Genomic DNA, 26,234 nt, shown 5'->3' with positions numbered 1-26,234 from the left:
CAACTCCCGAATTGACTTTAACAACATTGTGTATTTGGGTATGCCTCTAAAGTGGCTGAGGAAAATCCAGCTCGTCCAGAACCAGGCCGCTAGACTAATCCCAGGCCTAAATAGGCGGGAGCATATTACCCCTACCCTGCGATCACTGCACTGGCTCACTGTGGTAGATCGTGTTGAGTTTAAGGCTCTTTGTCTTGCCTATCGCGCTTATCATGGGACGGGCACGCAATATCTGAACTCCTTGATAACGCGATATGCTCCTGCACGAGCACTTAGATCACTAACAGCTGGTCTTGTCACTTGCCCATCTGCCCGTTTGCTTACCTTTGGGGGCAGACGCTTTTCTGTGAGGGCAGCGGCTCTATGGAATAGTCTCCCTGTTTGCATTCGGTCTCTCCCCTCTATTATGTCCTTTCGTAAAAGGCTAAAAACTTTTTTTTTTTTCAGGAAAAGCAGGCAGAGTCATGTTAGTTCTCCCTTTTGTTCCCTGGTGATCTGTTTTTTATTTTTTTGCTCTCCTTTTTTCTTTTCCTTCTATTCCTTTCCCTCCCTGACTTGATTTATTAATTTACAGTTATGTCTTCTGCGCTTAGACACTGCCCTGACGGGTCAGTATTTGGCGCATTATAAATCTATTAAATCAATCAATCAATCAGGCCTCCTACTATACAGGGTCCTCCTTTGAAATGCAGGGTGTCTCCTGGTTGAGACTGAGGGGTGGTGAAGTTCCCTCTGGTCAAACTGCTCACTTCCTTCTGTCCTCAGCTCCTGCCTAGAGGCAGAGCCCCCAGCCCCAGAGACCCCTCCAGGCCTCATGATCCACGACTAAACACAGCAAACTCAAACCAGCAACACCCAACTGGCCAGGCTCTTCAATATTTATGGGCACCCTGCCAGACCTCACACCTGGGGATTGGTCAAACTCCCATAATTATTCAGATTTCCACCCCTGTACCTCCACCCACTAACTTCTAGAAGTTTCTGGAAACGTCTAGAACCAGGGGAGACAACGGCTATCTGACCTGAGCTTGAACCCTACAGACACGCTCGCTTTAGCTACTTGTGAGCCAAACTACATTTACCTAGCTATGCACACTAGGGGTCGCTACATTTGAATTGCTATTACAATGCTGATGTTAAAAGAAAGTGTATTCAGTGACCATAGATTTCCATTAATAAATACTTGCTGTGGTAAATACATAAAGAGGTATAGAATGGCTGAAATAATGACTTTAGTGTTTCTCCAGTGCTGTTCTCATAACCAACAGTTTGGGTATTTCAGACACAAAATTGCTGCTAAATGGGAGGATCAACTAGTCTAAATTATGATGTTGCCCTTTATATGAGCTCACATGACCAAATGGCTACAAATTAGTAATAGTATATTTTCAAGACATCTAAAATTCGTATAAGAAAATCGGTGAACTTCAGTGAACTGTAAATTAACCATCTTATAAAAGAGAAGAAAAGCAACAATGTTTTTCACTGTAAACCAGAATAATAGACTGTTCAGCACATGACTCATCTCTGGGGCAATCTACATACCAAGTGCTCCTATTATGTTTAGTATTTTGTTTTCCTCGGTAGCGAAAGAATAGACGTCCTGCTTTTCTATGGGTTATTCACAGAGCTGAGAGCTCATTAATATTCAAGTATTGCGTATAAGTTCATTAGATATTTTCTGCATGCTTTATTTTTCAGGTTCGCATCTGGAAAGCATTGTTAATATAAAGAATTAGTATTGCCTTTAATATTACCTTCCTTGGGGATTGTTGTTGTGTCTCAGTTTACGTCAGGTCTCCTGAATTTTGAAAGTAAGATTGAAGGTATTTTGAAGGTGCTTGTTATACAGTGAGAGGCTTGTTAAAGTCATGACGGTATTTACATGCTGCCAATTAGTAGACAATCTGCATTTCCACATCTGACCAATAAAGTGAGGGCCACATGAGCCGGGCACATAGCTCCCTTTTATTCTTTCCTCCTATTTTCTCTCTCTTTTTTTTTTTTAATAGTTCTTTATTTTACATTTTAAAACATTTAGCCTAACTAAGGTTTCAAGATTAATATTATTGATTTTTTTTCATCAAAGCAGATATACTGCAGTTTTACCCCAAAAAATGCCTCTTCCATGTTTTATATGCTCCCTGGCAGCCCATTGGCCACATTATAAGTACTGAGATCATGGCTAGCACGTGTTAGTAAGCGCGCAGAGAATATAGTATAGCAAATGTACGTGACTTTAGAAACATGTTCCTATGTGTAAGGTGCAGTGACTCTAAAATGTGATTCGCCCTGTAGTGTTATAAAAATGTTCTGGTTTAGGGTCTATAGAAATTGCAGTATTTTTACTGTGTTTTAGCGTGCGTTTTGCTGTTTTTAAACATAGATTGGAACCTATAAAACGTATTTAAAACAAAGTATACCATATCAAAATGCCATATAAAACAGCGATACTTAAAAAAATATTCAAATAATAAAAAGACTCTGCCACTTTGCGCATTAAGGGTCATTTAGGGCAACTTAAAAAGAGCTGCCTTAAAGCATATTTTTACTTTTGCAGTCAAATTTGAGAAAAACCACACTATGGGGGTTATTTACGAAAGGCAAATCCACTTTACAAGTGCAAACTACAAGTGCAAACCACACTTGAAATTGTACTGAAAGTGCACTTGGAAGTGCAGTCGCTGTAGATCCGAGGAGGACATGCAATGAAAATAAAAAATAACATTTTAGCTTGCACATGATTGGATAATAACATCAGCAGAGCTTCTCCTCATTTCAGAGCTACCCCAGATTCAGATTTACAGCGACTGCACTTCCAAGTGCACTTTCAGTGCAATTTCAAGTGCACTCTGCACTTGTAGTTTGCACTTGTAGTGCAAAGTGGATTTGTCTTTTGTAAATAACCCCCTATATGTTTGTAATGTGTTCAAATTCACACAGCGTGCCTTAAATAAAAAATAAAAAAAATACCCTTTTTAGATATTTCTCAGGATGAGGTGTCATGGCTAACTGCAAGGTTTTTTGAACAATGTTAGAGTGAGCCTGTCCCAAATCTGTCCTCAATAACATACAATGCAAGCAGCCCAGGCTCTACACCTTTAACCCTTTTTTTTAGGACAGTGTTTAAATCTAGTTACAATTGATAATGAAGATCCAATAATAAAAAAAAAAAATCTAATTTCTTCATCAAGTTAGGCCAATATGTATTCTGGTACATGTTTTTGATTAAAAAAAAATACTCATAAGTGTATATTGATTGGTTTGCACAACAGTTATAGGGTCTACAGACTATGGGATATTTTTTATTTTATTTTTTTTATAGTAATGGCGGTGGGCAAATAGGACGCCTAACTGACACTTTTGTCACATTTTGGGGACCAATGACACTAATAGAGTGATTAGTGCAAAAAAAATATGTCCCAGATCCAGAAGTGTTAGATCACATACTAGGTACGTGATCTGGCGCAGAGCGGCTGCAGTAAATGCAGTCTGCGGTTAAAGCAATCTTTTCTATTGCAGAGAACTGCCTTTTTTTTTTTTGGGGGGGGGGGGGGGGGCAACAGTGGCTTAAGGAATTTCCATCAGCAATACCTAGTGAAGAACAGAACAGTATTTATGCTTACCTGTTCTGTTACCTGTCTGATGAAACTTTTTTCATTGGCAGAACTGGCACCAAATAACTAAATAACTATTCACGTTATTTTTAAATAGGTAGCAGATTCAAAGATTCTTCTCACAAGATGTATGGATCATTATGGTACTAAATAACAAATGTCACAGATTAAAATTGTATAAATGGTCTTGAGAGGGCAGAGCAAATGTGATTGGTTGGCCCTGTTATAAAAGAGAAAGAACCTTCAATTGTGCGGTCGTGCTCCCAAACAAAATTGAAGTATTTTTTTCCCCAGAAATAGAGCTTTCTTTTGGTGGAATTTGATCACCTCTGCGTTTTTTATTTATTTTTAAAAAAGCAATATTTTTTACTTTTTGCTATAATAAATATAAAAAAATATATAAAAAAAATGTTTTCTCAGTTTAGGCTGATACGTATTCTTCTACATATTTTTGGTAAAAAAAAATCACAATAAGCGTTTATTGATTGGTTTGCGCAAAAGTTATAGCATTTACAAAATAGGGGTAACCCCTGCTATATGAGGGGTAGCCTTACGTCGGTCCGCCGTATGCCATGTTAAGTATGGCTGTCGGGACAGCGTCGGGTTTTTCTGTCGTTTACGTAACTCGTCGCGAATAGGGCTGTGCGTTAATTACGTTCACGTCGAAACCAATGTATTTGCGGCGTACTACGGAGCATGCGCACTGGGCTACGTTTAAGGCCGGCGCATGCGCAGTTCGTTCGGCACGGGGGCGCACTTAATTTAAATACAAGCCGCCCTCTTTGAATTACACGGGGATACGCCGGGCCATTTACACCACGCCGCCGCAAATTACGGAGCAAGTGCTTTGAGAATACGGCACTTGCTCCAGTAAGTTGCGGCGGCGTAGTGTAAATAGCTTACGCTACGCTACGCCGGAATCTACGTGAATCTGGCCCTATATCTTTTTTTTATATTTGCTGTATTTTTTTTCTATTAAAGTTGAGTTAGGCCTCGTACACACGAAACTTGCTGGGAGATATTTTTATCGTTTGTACATTTTCGTCGAGGAAACTGTCGAGAAACTCGACGAGCCAAAAGAAGAGCAAGTTCTCTATTTCCTCGACGGGAATGGAGAAACTTGCCTTGTCGAGTTTCTCGACAGCCTAACAAGGAACTCGACGAGGAAAACGATGTGTTTCGCCCGTCGAGTTCCTCGGTCGTGTGTACGAGGCTTAACTCTTTACGATATGTTGGGGACTTAGGGCAGGTGTTAGAAGTGCTAATAATGATTTTTTTTTACAGAATTAGCACATACACTTAAAGGACATCCACGTTATCTCTATTATCCAGTCCCCTGCATCTATTGTCCTTGTCCATGATCATTTTGTATTAAATGTCCGATCAATACACTCATTAAGTGGTATTGGAAATAATTTTCTAACTCCAGTCATTTGGGTAGTTCAATTTTCCAAGCTTGGATTGTATCTATTTGTGACCTTGAGGTTGTCTCAGATATGTTGATGCCGGTGGTGATGATTATGGGGCTGGGGGTTATCGAGCCTTTTATAAGTATTGATTGAACTGGGTATAAAAACGGTTATTTTCTTCCAGCTCCCGAGGCGCTGAGACTGTCAGAAATTGGAAAGTGTCAAAAGACAGTCTGGATCCACTTACAAGATCAAGAAGGAACTGGCAAATATTTGTTGTTTAAGCATACTGAGCACAGAATGTTTTATTCATTAGCTGTATAGCTTTATCCTTTGTAGCATTTGGAGCTTTCTGGTGGGCATTTTGTTTCAGCTTTATAATAGGTGTAGTGTGCACTTTTTTATATTTTGGCAGGTCTGAAAAATGTTAACGGATTCATATACAAAGGCGGTCTTGTCCCTTTCATAAATGCCGGAATTTTGATTATTTTTCAGGGATGTTATAATGTTGAGCTTAAAGCTGAACTCGGTGCACAAGCACTTTTATTTATTTATTTATATATATATACCTTAATAGATACAAGGGATATAAATCCATTTTGTGTGCACTGAATGCCTATGCAAACTCGGGTATTACCTTGTAAAAGTAGTAGGGCTGTGCAAATTAACTTTTAATTAATCGATTAATCTTTAATTTTTTGATCGATTAAAATTCTTTTGATTTGTACTCACCTCTCCTCCGGCTTCTGGGCCTTCAGGGAGTTCTGTCGGAGATCCAGTAACGTCACGGACGGGCTTGCCCTGTCCATCTGAAGGGCTCCTTTGCTGTGCCTTCATATCTGCATGCCGGCGGGACCTTACTATCTGCCACACGCAAGGGCTGTTAAACTTCCCTCTATCACTTCCCTCTATCAACCTGGGATTCTACAACCATCCACTGGGAGTTGTGATAGTTCCCTTCATGGGACATCTAAATGCCGATGGACTGATGTTAACCTCTCCTCATCTGGATTCAGCAGTGGTATCGTTGTACACATTTTTATACCAGTATCATACTTAGCTACATGTTTTTATGACTGTTTTGCTACCGTTTGGTATTACTCGCACCATTTTTACAGTTTATGTAGCTACATTGATTTTTATCTCCAGTGCAATATTTATTTTGTTACCTACTTGAAGACTATACAAGTTTTAATGCTATTCCCAACGAGCGCTGCCTTTGTGTATTTTTTGTATCCTGCTATCCATTTTTCCAGTGGTTGGCAGCTGCACTGGGAATCAGCCTGCAAGGAGATCAGCTAAAAGTAGTTGGATCTGTATGTGCGTTATAATTAATCGAAATTAGTTGATTAATCGATAAAAAAACAAAACAATTAATCGAACAGAAAATTTTTGATCAGTAACAGCCCTAAAAAGTAGCAATGACATCATCACTGTGCTGTACATAGCATGTGCAGAGAGCGGAGCTGCTGAATGGGCCCAGCAGGCCCCACCCACTACAGGTTGCGCCCAGAAAGCTACAGGAGGGGGCGGAGACTAGACCAGTCACCCTGCACAAGGTGAGAGAACGGTAGTGGACAGTCTTTATTACAGGAAGCTTCTACACAGAGCAAAGTTTCACAATAGATTATGAACAAACCTTCCTTAAAAATTAGATTTTGTGAAACGGTGCAATAAGCAGTGGTGATAGCAGTTTGTAGAAATTAACAATGCTTCAGTTTACTGGGTGAGATTAGTTAAAATGGTTGTAAAGGCTGAAAGGTAAAATGCATGAAGGTAAAAAACTTTCACTATGGAGCTCTGTACTCCCTAATACTTACCGGAGCCCAATCCTGATCCAGCAATGTGCACGAGAACAGCTGCTGTCCCGGCTCTCTGCTTCTTCATTGGCTCAGAGACAGCCAGTGAGGAGGGAACATGGGTGGGGGTGGGGTTTAAAGCCCTGCTATCTGTGTCTATGGATGCAGTTAGGGGAGCTTTGGAGCCACATGTGTACCCTCCCTAGCAAACATCTTTCTAGGGGAGGGTGGGGGGGGGATGCAGGAGCACCAGCAGGGGACCAGAGAAAAGCAGGATCAAGGCTGGATAACATGTTTGTTATTTAATTTTTTCTTTATTGACCCTTTATTATTACTTTAACCTATTGCCGACTACATACACTATATTCCCAAAAGTATTGGGACACCTGCCTTTACACACATAAGAACTTTAATGGCATATCATGCCTCGTACACACGATCGGTTTTCCCGGCGGTCAAAAGTCCGCCGGGAAAACCGAGAACCTGCTCGGTTGCTTTTCGCCAGGTACACATCAGGAAAACTGCCATGACAGCTTTGGTCGGGAAAACCGGCCGTGCGTATGCTCCACTGCAGTGTTTCCCATAGGAAAACTGCAGAGCAAAAAAACGCAGAGAAAAAAGAGAACAAGTTCTCATTTTTTTGCTCCCAGTTTTCCTGTCGGGAAAACTGCTATGGAGCATACACATGGCCAGTTTTCCCGACCAAAAGCAAACATGGCAGTTTTCCCGTGGGGAAAACCGATCATGTGTACGAGGCATCAGTCTTAGTCCGTAGGGTTCAATATTGAGTTAGCACACCCTTTGCTGCTATAACAGCTTCAACTTTTCTGGGAAGGCTGTCCACAAGGTTTAGGAGTGTGTCTATGGGAATGTTTGACCAGAAGGGCATTTGTGAGGTCAGGTACTGATGTTGGACAAGGAGGCCTGGCTTGTAGTCTCCGCTCAAATTTATCCCAAAGGTGTTCTATCGGGTTGAGATCAGGACTCTGTACAGGTCAGTCAAGTTCCTCCACCCCAAACTTGCTCATCCATATCTTTATTTACCTTGCTTTGCGCACTGGTGCGCAGTCATGTTGGAACAGGAAGGGGCCATCGCCACACTGCTCACACAAATTTGGGAGTATGAAATTGTCCAAAATTGTCCTATATAGTGTATATGGCAAGAGGTTTCATACACGTTCATGGTGGCTGGAGGTTGTGTGTTGAGAGCACACTCACAGCACATTGGCCGAACTGCTCTAGGTCAAGGCTTCTGATCGGGAATCAGCAGAGTAGGCTCCCAATCATGTGACCACTATGAGAGACAGAAATGTGTAAGGTAATGTAGCAGTGTGCAGAGGGTTGAGTCAAATTATTTGCACTCTCACAGCAGACACATGCCCACTGGCTCCAGATCAGATGGCATGACCAAGACCACACAGTGTTAAGGGGTGTACAGGACTCCAGGAATGTGTCCTGGATGGCAGGTACAGTCCCCAATATTTGAGTTGTGGTCCCTTTAAGGGGGACAGTTGCAGAGACGTTGTAGCACTCAGGGGTTCTCACCAATGCAGTGTGAGGTGTCCCGGGTTAAAGAAGATGTAAACCCTAATTTTTTTTAAAATAACAAACATATCATACTTACCTCCACTGTGCAGTTCGTTTTGCAAAGAGTGGCCCCAATCTTCATCTTCTAGGGTCCCCCAACAGTGCTTGCGGCTCCTTCCTGCATTGAGAAGCGCTCTCCCTGGGGGTCCCGAGTCCAGCATTTGCATCCATAGACACAGGATGCCAGCTTGGTCCCCCCCGCGTCATTGGATTTGATTGATACCAGCTGGAGCCAATGGCTGCACTGCTATCAATCTATCCAATCAAGAGCTGAGACAACGGGCAGAGAGGGTAAGTGCGTCTCCGGCGTGGGAACTACAGTGCTCAGGTGAGTAAAACGGGGGGGGGGGGGGGGGCTGGTCAGTGACAGAAGTTTTTTCACCTTAACCTCCCTGGCGGTAAACCCGAGCGTGACTCGGGGTGGATTTTTTATGCTATTATCGGTATCCCCGAGTCACGCTCGGGGTGGATGTGCAGAGTGTGCAGCGGCTTACCTTCTCGCTGGATCCACAGGCAAGTTACTTACCTTGTCCCTGGATCCAGCGATGCATCCCCGCTGTGTGAGCGAGCGGGTCCTCGCTCGATTCACAGTGTCCCCGTGTGCCGCCGATCTCCGTTCCCTGCGACGTTACGACGCACGGGGGCGGAGAAGGGCGCCAAATTCAAAAAAGTAAACAAACACATTACATACAGTATACTGTAATCTTATAGATTACAGTACTGTATGTAAAAAATACACACACCCCTTGTCCCTAGTGGTCTGCCCAGTGCCCTACATGTACATTTATATAATAAAAACTGTTCTTTCTGTCTGCAAACTGTAGATTGTCCAAAAGTGTCCCTTTATGTCAAAAATGGTTTTAGAGCAGCTAGAAAACAGCGATAATAAATTATAATCACTTGCAGAATTGTGCGATAGCGATTTGTGGGGAAATTCGTCATAAAAAAATAAAAGTAATGACAGCGACAATTCTGTAACTGAGCAAATTTCAGTGATTTTGAGTTGATTACATTATTGAATAATTTTTATTATAATTATATTATTATTTGTTATAATTATTTATAATTATTTATTATATTATAATTTATAATTTTGTTTTTAAAAAAAAATCATACCCGGGATGCCTACTAGACTCTTGTTTGGTCAGATTTAAGTGAGTTATTCCTAAAAATTACAGGCCTACAATATAAAACGCCAAATTTCCTTGCAAAATAATTGTACCGCTTTTGGTACGTAATTCCAGACAGAATCATACCGCCAGGGAGGTTAATGCATAGAATATGTTAAGGGGAAAAAACACAAGAGTTTACAATCTTTTTGAGTTTGGCTGGAGAGGGCTGACTTCCAGTAATCTCTGATACCATGATTTGGACTGTTTATTGATTTTGGCTGAAGCAAGCTGTCTTTTTGTTTAATCGTGATTCAAATAAATTAGCTATTTTGCTTTAACCAAACTGTCTGGCGGTCATTTAAAAGCTACCCCAAATTACAGGGATTAAAGCGCATGTATAGACAATTTTAAGTAGGGAAAGATTAAAACCCCTGTCAGTTCATTTTATTTTTTTGGTGTCCCATTGGAGAATTTTCCATTCTTTTCCTGTGCCAACAACACAACAGGAAGTGAAAGAAAAATCTATATAAGTTTTTACAGGAACAGGTTTTCCTCACCTTTTGTTCTGCTGGGGGCAGTGAACATTTGGATTTTTACATCACTTGCTGACCACCCTATAGCAGATTTACTGCTACAGGGCAGCCGTGCCCTATATATATATATGTTTGTGTGTGTGTGTGATCCTGCACTTCCAGGTATCGAGCGCAAGTGCACGCCCCGGGGGCTCACGCCCACTGTGATTTTACACGGCGGGTCCCACGGACCCCATGTCCACAGGCACCCGCTGATCGTTCAGTACACTGACAGAATGGCGTTCTTCCTATATAAACAAGGCAGATTGTCACACTGTCAGTACAGAACGCATGGATCCTGTGTTTCTGTAAAGCAGAAACACTGATCAATGCCTTCCACTAGTAAAAGCGTCACTGGTTCCCAAAAAAGCATCAAAAGTGTTAGTTTGGTATCTGAATTGTCCGTAGCAATAGCGCAGTCCCGCTAGAACTCGCTGATCGCTGCCATTGCAAGTAAAAGGAATAAAAATATCCCATGGTTTGTAGATGCTATAACTTTTGTGCAAATCAATCAATATATGCTTATTTATTTTTGTTTTTTTACCAAAAATATGTAGCAGAATACATATTAGCCTAAATTTATGAAGAAATTCGATTTTTTTACATTTTCTGATTGAATGTGTTTCAGGCTGGGTTCACACTAGTCCGGTGCGAATTGCACCTCCGGTTTCCCTGCGAAGATAAAAATGATTCATTCAGCAGTTCCTCTCAGTTGTAGCTGCGGATCCGCTGACCAGGGAGAGGGGGGAGATGTAGTGAGGAGTGGGAGAGAAATCCTGTTCACAACGGAAGACATCTGCGAATCAGATGCGTTCCTATTGAAGATTATGTGCCTGCAATTCGCAACGCACATGTGAACCAGACCCATTGAAAAAAACATATTTTCAAATGTTCTACGAATTGAATGCGGTGTAAGCCTCATCCAATTCGCATATGTGTGAAGTAAAAAATATATATATATATTTTTTAATTGTCAACCATTCTTTCTGTATTCCACAAAAAATAAAATAAAAACCGCAGGTGAGAAAGAAAGAACATTTATTTTGGTACAGCAAAAAACAATATAGGTGTTACAGCGCTGTAAAAGTGAAATAAACAATTATGGTGATAAACACTGATATTGCAATAATATGAAAAAAGTCCAAAAACATAAAATGAATAACTCCACATTGTGCAAAAAAACACAAAACAAAAACAAGCTTGTGTGATGTCTTCAGACAACCGCCATGAACGAAGTGCCCTCACCACCTCATGCAATGCTCGCTCACCTCCTTTAAACGACCCTGCAAGGGGTCAAACATGCCTTGCACCCTGTGCAAACATTCCCTCCCAGGGATCGTCTGAGAATCTTGGTGGCTCAAAGGATGAAAGTAATCAAAAGCAGGTAGGTACTCCTTCCACTGTGCTGCTTCAAACTTTAAACCCACAATGACTACCTCTAGTGGAGGTGAAGCCTGGTGGTGGACTATTACTACTACTGAGTGAGACTAGCATATCATTTTAATGCTTTTAAAATTTCATTAAATGTGAGTTCAATGCTAGCTGGGGTGGAGTGGTTTCATTTTTAACCCCTCAGATACTGCACTATAGGAGGCACTTTCTCTATTTTTTTTTTCATGTGTTGCTGAACTTACCGGTAGTCATTGTGGATTTAAAGTTTGAAGCAGCACAGTGGAAGGAGTACCTACTTGCTTTTGATTACTTTCATCCTTTGAGCCACCAAGATTCTCAGACGATCCCTGGAAGGGAATGTTTGCACGGGGTGCAAGGCGTGTTTGACCCCTTGCAGGGTCGTTTAAAGGAGGTGAGCGAGCATTGCATGAGGTGGTGGGAGCACTCCGTTCATGGAGGTTGTCTGAAGACATCACACAAGCTTGTTTTTGTTTTGTGTTTTTTTTTTTTGCACAACGTGGAGTTATTCATTTTATGTTTTTGGACTTTTTTCATATTATTGCAATATCAGTGTTTATCACCATAATTGTTTATATCACTTTTACAGCGCTGTCACAACGATATTGTTTTTTATTAATTTCTGTGGGAGCACATTAGTAACAGCTGCAGTAAAATGTTATCACTACTATATGTTTTTCTAAGTTTCACATTGCATACCATATTAGCGCGCAACTACCTCTGTACCTTTTGGTACAAGGTTGCCCGACCGTGCAATTGTCAGTTAAAGTAACACAAAAAATTGCCTGGTCAGAAAAGGGGGTAAATCTTCTGGAAGTCAAGTGGTTATGGTAACCAGGACAAATAAAGAGACAAAGGGCTATATTCAGAAAGAATTTACGCCGGCGTATCTATTGATACGCCGCGTAAATTCAAAGAAAGAAAGATACGTCGAAATTAGGCTAAGATCCGACTGGCGTTAGTCTCTTACGCTGTCGTATCTTAGTTGCATATTTACGCTGGCCGCTAGGTGGCGCATCCGTCGATTTCAGCGTAGAATATGCAAATGAGCTGTATACGCCGATTCAGAAACGTACGTGCGCCCGGCGGATTTTTTTACGTTGTTTGCGTAAAGCTTTTTCCGGCGTAACGTTACTCCTGCTATATGAGGCATAGCCAATGTTAAGTATGGACGTTGTTCTCGCGTCGAATTTTGTAAATTTTACGTCGTTTGCGTAAGTCGTTCGCGAATAGGGCTTTGCGTAAATTACGTCCACGTCGAAAGCATTGACTATTTGCGACGTGATTAGGAGCATGCGCACTGGGATACATTCACGGACGGCGCATGCGCCGTTCGTGAGAAACGTCATTTACGTGGGGTCATGTTTTATTTGCATAAAACACGCCCACCTCTTCAGAATTTGAATTTGACGCGCTTACGCTGGCAGATGTACGCTACGCCGCCGTAACTTAGGGCGCAGGTTCTTTGTGAATTCAGCCCCAGCCTCACTAAGTTACGGCGGTGTAGCGTATCTGACGGCGGGCTTTCTGGATCTAGCCCAAAATCTACAAACAGGAATAAAGACAGCAAAAAAATTTGACAGGGGTTATAATCCCTTTTTTACTCTTTCTTGGTTATAAATAAACTTGAAGTACCTCTGGTTGTTTGCTGCACGCATTGCATATCGTCCTTTGCCTCATTAAAAACGCTTGGCGCTCTGCGAAATTCTACATGAAAGTGATGAACTGTTAGCTATGCCACAGGCAAAAGTCAGAGATGGCTGATGCATTTGCAATAAAACGTAGTGCTACAAATACGCAGTTAACATTATGCACACTTCTGTGCCATGTGAAGGAAGGTTGTAGTGACCTTGTTTTAACAAGTATGAAAAATGAATTAAGCTAACACTTTGTTCCTGCGATTCCATGAACGGAGCTGTTTATTTAAGCAGTGCCCTGTACGTTTATGTACATCTTTTCCTGTTAGTGTTAGCAGCCCGGGCCGCCCTTTCCTTCAACCTCTGCCAAACGCCTCTTCTGAATACTGAATTGAAACTCCATGTTCCACGGAAGTATACATGTAACCTTGAAACCACCAATGACTTTAACACTTGATCGGCCTCCATTCCTGTGCCACTAATGATAGATGTCTTCTGCAACGCCAATTATATCCTAAGCTTTTCAAGCCCGGGATTACTTTTTATAATGTTTACTCTTCCATCTGGTGTTTATATGGTTTAACTCTTTAAGTGTGTTTTTTTTCTGCTGAATACTCAAATTGTATGTCAAACACAATTAAACCAAGCCAATGGGGACATGCCGAAATGTCGTTCCGTGGTGAAAAGGTCTCATTCTTGAAGGTGCGTTCTCAGATGGAAATCAGATCAAGGTGAGTTAGGGGCCAATCTTGTAAATGTGCTATTTGTTTATAAATGAAAGGAGCAGTGTTATATTTGGCTGTTAGAATAGTGCTATGGGAAAGACCAACTCACGGTTTGTAACTGAACACGGGGAAGGCAAATAAATACATAGTTCAAAAAATACATATGAGATCTGTTTTATCTGCTAAAACATTTTTAATCTTGTATATTCAGTGTTGTAGTTAAGCACAGCATAGCCGGGTGCTGGACCTCCTTGGGTCCCTTCTGTACAATTTATTGCAATTACAGTAATTTTGGTCTAGAATAGTTGCCTCCAAAATTGTGGCCCTGGGGCTGAATGCAGCCCTTTACTTGCCTTTGTTCGGTCCTTGGGGCACTGTTCCTCCCACTGACACCAATGATGAGGCACCATTCTTTCCACTGGCACCAACATATTTGCTCCCACTAGTATCAATGATGGGGCACTATTTCTCCCACTGACCGCAACAATAGGGTAATATTCCACCACCTACTGAAGGCTCTATGTAATTGATTTAGGCCGGGTTCACACCTATGCGAATTGGTTGCTTAAACTGCATCCAATTAGCATTACATTATAAAATACATTGATTTCAATGCGGCTGGTTCACATATGTGCGATGCATTTGCACTGCGCACTGCCGAAAAACCATGTTCCTTTTCTAGGCATTGCGGTGCGGCTCAGGTGCGAATTCAGGCCCATTATGTTCTATAGGCACGCATCTGATTCGCAGATGTGTTCATTTCTCTTCAGGATTTTTCTCAATACACTTCCCCCTCCCCCTCCCAGGTCTCCAAATTTGCAGCTAAAACGGAGATGATCTGCTGAACAGTTCTCTTATCTCTCTGCAGAGATAAGAGAGCTGAAATTTGCACCGCACAAGTGTGAATCCAGCCTCACTGTCACTGATCACCAAGCCTGAGACATTGGGGGAGATTTACGAAGGCCTGGTTCACACCTATGCATTTTTTAGCACGTTTTCAGTTTTGCAGAAACACACTGCAGTCCATATAACATGGTTTCCTATGAATGTAGTTCACATATGTGCATTTTATGGAAAGGGCCAGGGACTTTTTTCTGGTTTTTGGTTCCATAGACTTCAATGGATGAAAATGCATGTATTGAAAAAATGCACCTGCAATATGCAAACTAAAACCTGCATAGGTGTGAATCAGGCCTAAATTTGGGGTGTGCAAAATCTGGTGTAGCTCTGCATAAAAAACAAATCAGCTTCTAAGTTTTATTGTCAAAGCCTAAAGCCTCATACACACAATCCAATTGTTGTCTGTTGACAGACTGTTGTGCTAAAATCTGACCGTTAGTACACTCCTTTTGACAATTGTTGTCCAACTTTCTGCACACAAATGTTGAATGACATGCTAATAAATTTTCGGCGGACAACGGTCGGTTGTCAGATTTCCTGATGGTCAGTACACAGAAAAGTTGAAAGTACAAACCAGCATGCTCGGAGCAAGAAGGCCCTAGATTGGTTGGACTTTTTGGGAACCAGTGAAATTGTTACAGTGATCAGTGCTAAAAAAAGTATTGATCAATGTAAAAATAACACTGGCAGGGAAACAGCATCATGAGGGACAAGGAACACACCAGACAGGTCAAGGATAAAGTTGTGGAGACGTTTAAAGCAGGGTTAGGTTTTATAAAAAAAAAATATCCCAACCTTTGAATATCTTACGGAGCACTCAATCTATCATCTGAAAATGGAAAAAGAGTATGGCACAACTACAAACCTACCAAGAGCATTAATCAGAGAAGCAGCCAAAAGGGCCCATGGTAACTCTGGATAACCTGCAGAGAGCCACAGCTCAGGTAGAACAATCTGTCCACAGGACAACTATTAGTTGTGCACTCCACAAATCTGGCCTTTATGGAAGAGTGGCAAGAAGAAAGCCATTGTTGAAAGAAAGCCATAAGAAGTCCCGTTTGCAGTTTGCGAAAAGCCACGTGGGGGACACAGCAAACGTGGAAAAGGGTGCTCTGGTCAGATGGGACAAAAATTTAAACTTTTGGCCTAAAAGCAAAACACTATGGCCCAGATTCACAAACAGCGGCGCACATTTATGCCGATGTAGCGTATCTCCTTTACGCTATGACGACGCAGTGCAGAGAGGCAAGCACTGGATTCACAAAGCCAGTGCTGCCAAATATGTGCTGGGTTTCCTAGGCATAAGCCGGCGTATGTGGAAGTGGGCGTGAGCCATGCAAATGAGGCGTGACCCCATGCAAATGATGGGCTGAGTCTCAGACAGATACGTATAATGAACGGCGCATGCGCCATCCCGTGGACGCATCCCAGTGCGCATGCTCAGAATCACGTCGGAACTACTCCCCAAGATACGCCAGATCACTGCCTACGGCGTGAACATAACCTACGCCTAGTCATATTCACGTACTACGTAAAATACATCGGCTTGTGTTCCCTGGTGCAGCCCTTTGCATGGATGCTGCTTAGTTACACCTCCTTTATGGGGCATAACTTTATGCCAGAAGTACGTACGTTCGTGAATCGGCGTATCTCCCTCATTTGCATATGTGAATAGAAAATCAATGGGAGCGCCAAATGCGTCCAGCGTAAATATGAGCCCACTCTACGCCGGTGTAGACAAGTTATGTCGGTCGGATGAACCTGTTTTTAGGCGTAACTTAGTTTGTGGGCACGGCGCATAGATACGACGGCGCATATTTGCACTTACGCGGCGTATCTGGCCTATGTGTGGAGGAAAACTAACACTTCACATCACCCTCAACACACCATGCCCACCGTCAAACATGGTGGTGGCAGCATCATGTTGTGGGGATGCTTTTCCTCAGCAGGGACAAGCAAGCGCGTCAGAGTTGATGGGAAGATGGATAGCCAAGTACAGGGCAATCTTAGAAGAAAACCTGTGAAGCCCCGTACACACGACCGGTTTTCCTGCCAGGATTACTGCCAAGAGAGCTTTTGGCCGGGGGAAACCGGACGTGTGTTTGCTTCCTCGCAGTTTTCCCGACAAGAAAACAGCCGGGAAATCCAGTGCGAAAATAGAAAACCTGCTCTCTATTTTCCCGTCGGGATTCCCAGCGTTTTTTTTTCCCGCCAGATTTACAAATACATTCATATGGGAAACACTGCGAGGCAGTGCCGATGGAGCATACACATGGCCGGGATCCTGGTCAAAGCTCACATGGCAGTTTTCCTGCTGGGTTTTCGGCTTTCCCAGCTGACTTTTTACCACCGGGAAAACCGAGACTTGAGACTGGGGAGGAGGTTCACATTCCAGCAGGACAACGACCCTAAACATACAGCCAGAGCTGCAATGGAATGGTTTAGATCAGGGATCCTCAAACTACGGCCCTCCAGCTGTTGTGGAACTACACATCCCATGAGGCATTGTAAAACTCTGACATTCACAGACATGACTAGGCATGATGGGAATTGTAGTTCCTGAACAACTGGAGGGCTGTAGTTTGAAGGACCCTGGTTTAGATCAAAGCATATTCATGTGTTAGAATGGCCCAGTCAAAGTCCAGACTAAAATCCAATTGAGAATCTGTGGCAAGCAGACCCGGATTTCCCACAAGGCCACTGAGGCCAGGCCTTGAGGCGGCAGGGTCGCCAAGGGGCGGCAGTGGCATGGAGTCCCCCGACGCCCGAAACATACAGTTAAGGGCGGTAAGTTATGGGGGAATCCGCTTGCTCGTTAACAAGTGATTGCGGCTATGTCACCGAAATCACTGGTAAAATGTGTGCTCCTGTCTGTCCTCCCCTCTCCCCCACCCCACATACCTCTCTCTGCTGGCTCTGTCTTGGGGACTCCATCCTCCCCCCGGCCACCGAGTCTGTCTTCTGTCCCTGCTGCCGATGTACACAGAGAGAGGGGAGAGCTGTGCTCTTCCCATCTCAGCTGTGACAGGAGTTCTAGCACAGTGCTAGGACTCCTGTTTTGGAGGTGACAGGGTCAATAAAGAGAACATGTCAACTCCAATTTCTATCACACAGGGAATTGTTTTCTCCTGTGTGATAGCAAAAAAGTTGAGTGAACAAAATTGATAAAAAATAAATAAATAATAAGAAATAATAATTAAATTAAATTAATAAAATAAAAATGTAAAGAATAATAAGAATAATAAGGAAAATAATAAGAAAATGATACAAAAATTTAAAAAAGTAAGCGACAAGCTACAAAAAAAAGGTGATAAAAAAGTAAAAAATGTTTTGAAAAATTTGAACTAACCGTGACGCCCATTCTCCGTTGATTTGGTAGGGGGGGGGGTTTGGTTGGCGGGGAGGGGGTGCATTGAATAACCTGGTCTTGGGGCGGCAGGGAGAGCAAATCCGGCCCTGGTGGCAAGATTGAAAATTGCTGTTCACAGAAGCTCTCCATCCAATCTGACAGAACTTGAGCTGTTTTGCAAAGAATAATGGGAAAATGTCACTCTCTAGTTGTGCAAAGCTGGTAGAGACATCCCCAAAAATACTTTCAGCTTTAATTGCAGTGAAAGGTGGTTCTTCAAAGTATTGACTCAGGGGGGCTGAAAACAAATGTACGCCACACTTTTCACATATTTATTTGTAAAAAAAATTGAAAACCATTTATCATTTTCCTTCCACTTCAAAATGATATGCCACTTTGTGTTGGTCTATCACATAAAATCCCAATAAAATACATTTACGTTTTTTGGTTGTAACATGACAAAATGTGGAAAATTTCAATACGTTTTCAAGGCACTGTATTGCTGTCTTCTAATAGGTGTGCAGTGTGGAAAGAATCCATGATCACGGACAGCAACTCATTCACATGCATGAAACAGTGACAGTGTTTCATAAAAAATAAATCCTGCAAGAATTAGCACCTTATCCTTCAAGACAATAAAGAGTAAACCTGTCAGATCTTTAGGTAAAGTAAAAAAAAAAAAAAAACACTTCACACACATTTTTCATGATTTAGACTACAAAGGGAACCTCTAAAGGAATTTGAAATTAGACATTAAATCTTAGCTCTTCTAGGTATCAGGATTAAATATCACCATAAAATAATCACTTTAAGACTTTTTACTGGAACTCCAACTAACATATAAATGTGTATGATGACACAGCTCTGTGACATACTGTATCTGGTAAAAACTGCTATTTACACCAGAAAAGCCACCTTGCACTAGGATGTTGCCACTAGTAAAATGTTACTGTACTGGTCTTTAACACCTTGACATATTCAGTTACTAAAGGGTTTGAGAATGTTCACACAATAAAATGCGTGAAGAGTCACTTCAATTATTTAATTGTGCAAAAAGAAAATCCCTGTATACTTATTTCATCTGCACATGATTGAATAATTAAAGTGAATATTTGCACAATTGAATTGTTTGGCTGCATTTTTATTGTGAAATGTTGTATTGTTTGGCCCCAACGTACAGTAGTATGCAGCTAATTGACCTCCAACTGCTGTAGAGCTCAGTGTCTCAACCTACGCTTCCCAGAAGCCTGGCTGGTTTTACGCTGGTTGACTGGAAGGACATGCTGAAGCTAGTTGATTAGCTACTAATTGATTGTCAATAGGCCAAGAGGCCTATGTAATAGTCATGTAATAGCACTGTAATAGTCACATTGGCAGGACCAAATCCTTTTTATGTCAACTAAGGTAGAATATGCTGTTACGGGCATACAAAGATATGCCCTACTAAAAGAACACAAATGCCCTGTACACACGACCAGTTTTTCCGTCGGGATAAACTCGGATGGTTTTTCCGACGGAATTCTGCTCAAGCTGTCTTGCATACACATGGTCACACCAAATTCCAACCGTCAAGAACACGGTGACATACAACACTACCACGAGCCGAGAAAAATTAAGTTTCAATGCTTCTGAGCATGCGTCAACTTGATTCCGAGCATGCGTGGTTTTTAGTGCTTCGGAATTCCATACAGACAGGCGGATTTTCCTTTTTTTTTTTTTTATATCTCTTTATTGATTTTCCATATAAAACAACTTTACAGTGGGCGAGATTCTACTCTCGTCTCGACCTCACTCAAACACAGTAATACATCATATACTGTATACCAAGATCCCCACTCCCGAAACCACCCGCCCCCTTCTCCCAGCCCCTCCCCTCAGCCTCTCAATCCTACGGTCTCCCCTTCTTCCTCTCTCCTACCTAGTCTATCTTACTATTCTATTTTTGTTGTGTTGTATTATGTTTCAATCACTTCTGCATATCTTATTGAGTGCTTATATTCCGTCCATTCCTTCCATTTCTCCTCATACTTCTCAATTCCCTCCTCATCACTAAACCTTAAACATTCTAGATTTTGAATTGTATTAATTTTATTACACCAATTTCTCAGAGTGGGCTGTTCCGGGTTCTTGCCAGTGTATAGCTATTAGGCTCTTGGCGGTGTTTAAGAGTTGTGGTAATAAGGTTCTCAGGTATTGCTTAGTTGGCATTCGAATCCCGTGGTGTAAACACCCCCACGGGTTGTCTGGGACTTCAATGTTTGTTATCGACGAGCGGATTTTCTGATAGGATTTTTTTACGGCTGAAAAATAAAGAACAGAACTGTATCTAAGTCTGTTGGAATTTCTGACCGAAAAAGTCCAATGGGGCATACACACGGTCGGAATATCCGATGAAAAGCTCCCATCGGACTTTTACCATCGGTAAGTCCGACCGTGTGTACACGGCATATGAAACAAGTAATACCTTTCTTACAGCTGTCAGCACTTTGTTGTGCAGCCTATAATTCTATATTAATTGAAATTTTCGGCATAAAGTAGCATAAAAAGACAGTTTCTAACTTTGTTTTGTAAGATTACCTGGATAAGAATTCAGTTGTGATTTTGAAGAGAATGCACCCAACCATTCCTTCATAACCATATATTATCTTATTATTATACATTCACTCATTTTTGTTTCTTTATTTTCACCTGGTGATCCTACCATGCCACTCTCTGTCCTAGGGTGACAACTCTGTTGTGTCCGGTAGGAGCAATATTGTCACCCTAGGAAGGTAGTGTGTTTGGACTATAATGCCACGTACACACGATCGGTTCGTCTGATGAAAACGGTCTGATGGACCGTTTTCATCAGGCGAACCGATCGTGTGTGGGCCCCATCGTTTTTTTTCCCATCGGTGAAAAAACGTAGAACCTGTTTTAAAATCATCTGATGGTTAAAAAAAACGATAGAAAAAAATCATCGTCTGTGGGGAAATCCATTTTTTTTTTGCACTTGTCAAACAGATATAACAAAATACATTCAATGGCATATTTAGCAGACCATAATAGAGCAACTAAGAGAATATATATTGTTAAATACATTTTAAGCTTCACCTTCACATCACCCCCTGAAAACAATAGGAAAAATTGAATATGTGCACAGGTAGATGGAGCAGTTGTACTCCTGGAGACAAAGGATGACTGTCATCACTTGTAAAGCTGTAGTTGTGTTCATATGGTTAATTAGGGGCATACAGTAGATTCCTGTGGCAAGAATCAGAAATGTTTTGCAGTTGGGATCACAGCTGTGGCTGGGAAACCTATACAAAGCAGTAACAGGCTGACAAGATTTTCGGCAGTTCGCATGTATCTGCAGATTTAGTGGTTACCTGCAGTTGGGGACAGTTGAGCAAGCCTAGACATTGAATGTTGTTTTGTTCCTGTTATATGTCAAATTGGACGTACAATGAAAAGTTAGCTATGAGAACATTATATGAGAATTACTGGTTGTTTTAAACATATATATATTTATATATATATATATATCCTCATATTTAAATATATAAATATGAGGATACGTAAATGCAAATTAGTTTGGGCATGTGGTAGAATCCTTAATAAATCCAGAGTAGAATATTAATCAAAATAAGTTTAGTTGCTAATGCCTTATACACATGATCAAAATTTCCGATGGAAAAAGTCAGACCGTTTGTGTGCCCCAGAGTTTTTCTCTTTTTTTTCAATGAAAAAAATTTCTATCGGAAATTCCAATTCATCTGTATGGTACCCGGAGAAAAAAACATACATGCTCAGAATCAAGTTGACGCATGCTCGGAAGCATTGAACTTTATTTTTCTCGACTCATCGTAGTGTTGTACGTCACCGCACTTTGGACAGTTAGAATTTGGTGTGACAGTGTGTATGCAAGACATCTTGAACGGAATTCCGTCAGAAAAATCCATCTGAGTTTATCCAGACGGAAATTCCGATCATATGTACTTGGCATTAGATATAACCGAGAGTGTGTACGGGGCATAAGTCTAGCTGCAGACAAAAGTATAGAGAGTAGATATGAGTGGGTGTAGCGAACAGCTGGGTATGTATGGTTAGAGGAGTAGTGCAAAAGGAATGAGGGGAAGGGGACTAGAGGAATATGGTATGCGGTAGGATGGGAAAATAAGATAAAAAAACAAAACAAGTACAAAAGAGAAAAAAAAAGTTGGGCAGGGGGAGGGCAGAGCTGGAGTGGGGAGGGGAGACAGAGTAAGAATTTTCTAGCTGTCACTTGGAGGTAGGATATGGTAGAACAGGCTTTAAAACGGCAAAAAAGGTCCCATTATGGCGATCTTATTGATAATGCCGACAACAGTGCTTCGGCACGTTTTAAAATAGTTAAAACCTTATTCTCCCCTACGCAGAGCCAGGTGAATATACCTCATTCGCAAGCTCTGTGTGACAATCTACTTAATACTTTCGTTACTAAAGTAGCCGACATACGCTTAGGCATAGGACAACTAACTCCTTTGGAATATCCCCAACCCTCGACCAACCCCCTGTCACTCTCAGGGACTGACTCACAGAAGTCAATCACTTTTGGGCCATGCCCCCCCAAGCCAAATTCTTCAGCGCCTCATTCCCTGTCATCCTTTAGTAAGGTCAGCCGGGAACATCTTCTGAAATCTATGGCAAAAATTAAGGCCTCCTACTTCCATGGTGACATTTGTCCAGCCTGGCTCTTGAAGAAGAATGCAGAGCTGGTTGTGAACGACCTCCTGATACTTGTCAATCTTTCCCTAACTCATGGCGTGTTTCCGGCCTGCTGGAAACATGCTATTATTACACCAATTTTAAAAAAGCCCAACTTGGACCCTGGCTGTCTTTCTAACTACAGACCCATTTCTGCTATAGGTTTCCTGGCCAAACTGGTGGAATACGAAATTTTTCTCCAACTTCAATCGTACTCGGAGACAACAGGTCTGTTTCACGACTCGCAGTGCGGTTTCCGTCTAGGCTGTGGGATTGAGCTCACGGTCCTTTCTACCAGAGAGAAGCTGCTCGGAGTCAGGGACGCGGGGGGAGCGGCTGCCTTGGTGCTCCTTGACCTCTCCGCGGCCTTTGACACTGTAGACCACGCTATGTTGATTGCCAGGCTTCGGGACGAGTTTCACATTACCGGCTCTGCTTCACATTGGCTCTCAGACTTTCTCACCCACAGGACCTTTCAGGTTAAAACCGGTCCTTTCCTATCTGCCATCAGCACCCTGAGTTGTGGGGTGCCTCAGGGCTCGGCCCTGTCGCCATGGCTGTTTAATGTGTATCTTCGGCCGCTTGCGAGTCTGCTGGACACCCATGCAGTGTTTAATCGGTTGTATGCAGACGATGTCCAGTTGGTCGTCGACAGCCTATCCGACCCTGCTCCTGGTCTGCAGCTTGCTTCCTGTCTATTAGACATCAAACAGTGGATGGATCACAATTCCCTTAGTCTAAATGCTAAAAAGACAGAAATTCTCATCTCTGGACGTATTGATCCAGCTGTCTTTCTGGGAAAATGGCCCACGAGCCTTGGGCCGTGTCCTGTTCCAGTGAATCAAGTCCGCGTCCTGGGGACAATTTTTGACTGTAATCTGAATTGGATACCCCAAGTCAATCAATGTATCCGCAACGCACTGTATTACATCAGGTGTCTGAGAAAGGTCAAGAATCTGTTTTCTCAGTACCACCGGAAAGTCTTGGTTCAATCTCTCGTCAACTCCCGGATTGACTTTAACAACATTGTGTATTTGGGTATGCCTCTAAAGTGGCTGAGGAAAATCCAGCTCGTCCAGAACCAGGCCGCTAGACTAATCTCTGGCCTAAATAGGCGGGAGCATATTACCCCTATCCTGCGATCACTGCACTGGCTCACTGTGGTAGATCGCGTTGAGTTTAAGGCTCTTTGTCTCGCCTATCGCGCTTCTCATGGGACGGGCCCACAATATCTGAATTCCTTGATAACGCGATATGCTCCAGCACGAGCACTCAGATCACTAACAGCTGGTCTTGTCACTTGCACATCTGCCCGTTTGCTTACCTTTGGGGGCAGACGCTTTTCTGTGAGGGCAGCGGCTCTATGGAATAGTCTCCCTGTTTCCATTCGGTCTCTCCCCTCTATTATGTCCTTTCGTAAAAAAAAACTTGTTTTTTTCAGGAAAAGCAGGCAGAGTCATGTTAGTTCTCCCTATTGTTCCCTGGTGATCTGTTTTTTAGTTTTTTTTTTGCTCTCCTTTTTTCTTTTCCTTCTATTTCTTTCCCTCCCTGACTTGATTTATCCATTTACAGTTATGTTTTCTGCGCTTAGACACTGCCCTGACGGGTCAGTATTTGGCGCATTATATATCTACTAAATCAATCAATCAGAATTCCTCTGATTATTAAGAAATGTTGGAATTGTAAGTCTCGAGACACAGTCCATCTGGCCCAAGTTTAGATAATGGTTTCTGGTGTGCCACCTTTTTGGTTAGAAAATGCTCTATTTGTATAAATCAAGCATCTGCATAGTACGATCAAATTCTATGATCCAATACACTAGGGTGGAAGTGTGCTGGAAGTGCCAGTGTCTTGAGATTACAGCTCTATATGCCACCAGGAATTGTTAAAGGTTTTTCTTTTTACCAGCTTTATTAGGTCCTGGGTGCATGCAAAGCAGAACAATTTAAGGAGTGTTGGGGATAATGATGCCAGTGGTTCTGGTGTATATGTGGTGAACAATGTCCCAGGGCTACCAGATGTGAGGCAGAATTAATGAAAGAACTGGGCATGTCAAGTGCTGCAGCAAAGATAGGGGGGGGTTTGAGGTATGATAGACTGAAGAAAATAGTAAATAACGCTGCGCTAATGACAGTTATTTAAGTAGTGCTAATGAAAATAAAGTAAAACAAATATTTATTAATTGTGCAAAAACCAAAATCATTAAATTAGTGAAAAAATGTATATAGTAAAAAAACAGTCCAAATTCAAAGAATTGTCCTTCCAAAGTGTTAGTATCCACCACCACCACCACCAAGTAATGTGCAAAATCCACCGCAAGGGATGCTCGCTTACCAGCTGATGGGGACCTCCTATTACCGAAGGTCACAGACACTTGTGGCCAATACTCAGCCAGGGCCTTTATCCAGTGAGGGGGATATTTAAAAGTAATCTCTCATCAGGCCTATATGCCAGGGACTAGGGCACAGCTGAACTTGGATAAGGAGACTGGGTCCGCACAACTTGAAATGACGATATCCTCTCTCAGAGTGCAATCATAATTCCCCAAAAAGAGATAAACTCGCCATAGTATAAAATCTCAATTTGAATATAAAATGGAAAGGTAATGCACTTGCATCAATGTAGTTTTAAAACAGCATTTAAAACGAGCTGGCTGGCTAAACCACTAACACCTGTCCTTCCAGGATCACATATAGCACGGTGTAGTCAGCACGTCGATCCTCCCCGATGCATTTCATCACAAGATAACGGAGGGCTGATATACAGGTGATACTTGGAAAAATTATAATATAGTGCAAATTTATTTCACTAATGCAACTTAAAAGGTGAAACTAACATATGAGAGAGACTCATTACATGCAAAGCAAGATAGTTCAAGCCGGGATTTTGCATAATTGTGATGATTATGGCTTACAGCTCATGAAAACCCCAAATTCACAATCTCAGAAAATTAGAATATTGTGAAAAGGTACAATATTCTGGGCTAAAAGTGTCCAACTTTAATCAGCTAATTAAGCCATAACACCTGCAAAGGGTTCCTGAGCCTTTAAATGGTCTCTTAGTCTGGGAAAGACTGCTGACCTGACAGTTGTGCAGAAAACCATCATTGACACCCTCCATAAGGAGGGAAAGCCTCAAAAGGTAATTGCAAAAGAAGTTGGATGTTCCCAAAGTGCTGTATCAAAGCACATTAATAGAAAGTTCTGTGGAAGGGAAAAGTGTGGAAGAAAAAGTTGCACAAGCAGCAGGGATGATCGCAGCCCGGAGAGAATTGTCAGGAAAAGGCCATTGAAAAGTGTTGTGGACTTTCACAAAGAGTGAACTGAGGCTGGAGTCAGTGCATCAAGAGACACCGCACACAGACCTGGACATGGGCTTTAAATGTCATTTTC

The sequence above is a fragment of the Rana temporaria genome, chromosome 2 (genome assembly GCF_905171775.1).
Source record: "Rana temporaria chromosome 2, aRanTem1.1, whole genome shotgun sequence".
Classification (NCBI taxonomy): Eukaryota; Metazoa; Chordata; class Amphibia; order Anura; family Ranidae; genus Rana; species Rana temporaria.
Note: the sequence above shows the minus strand (reverse complement) of the source record.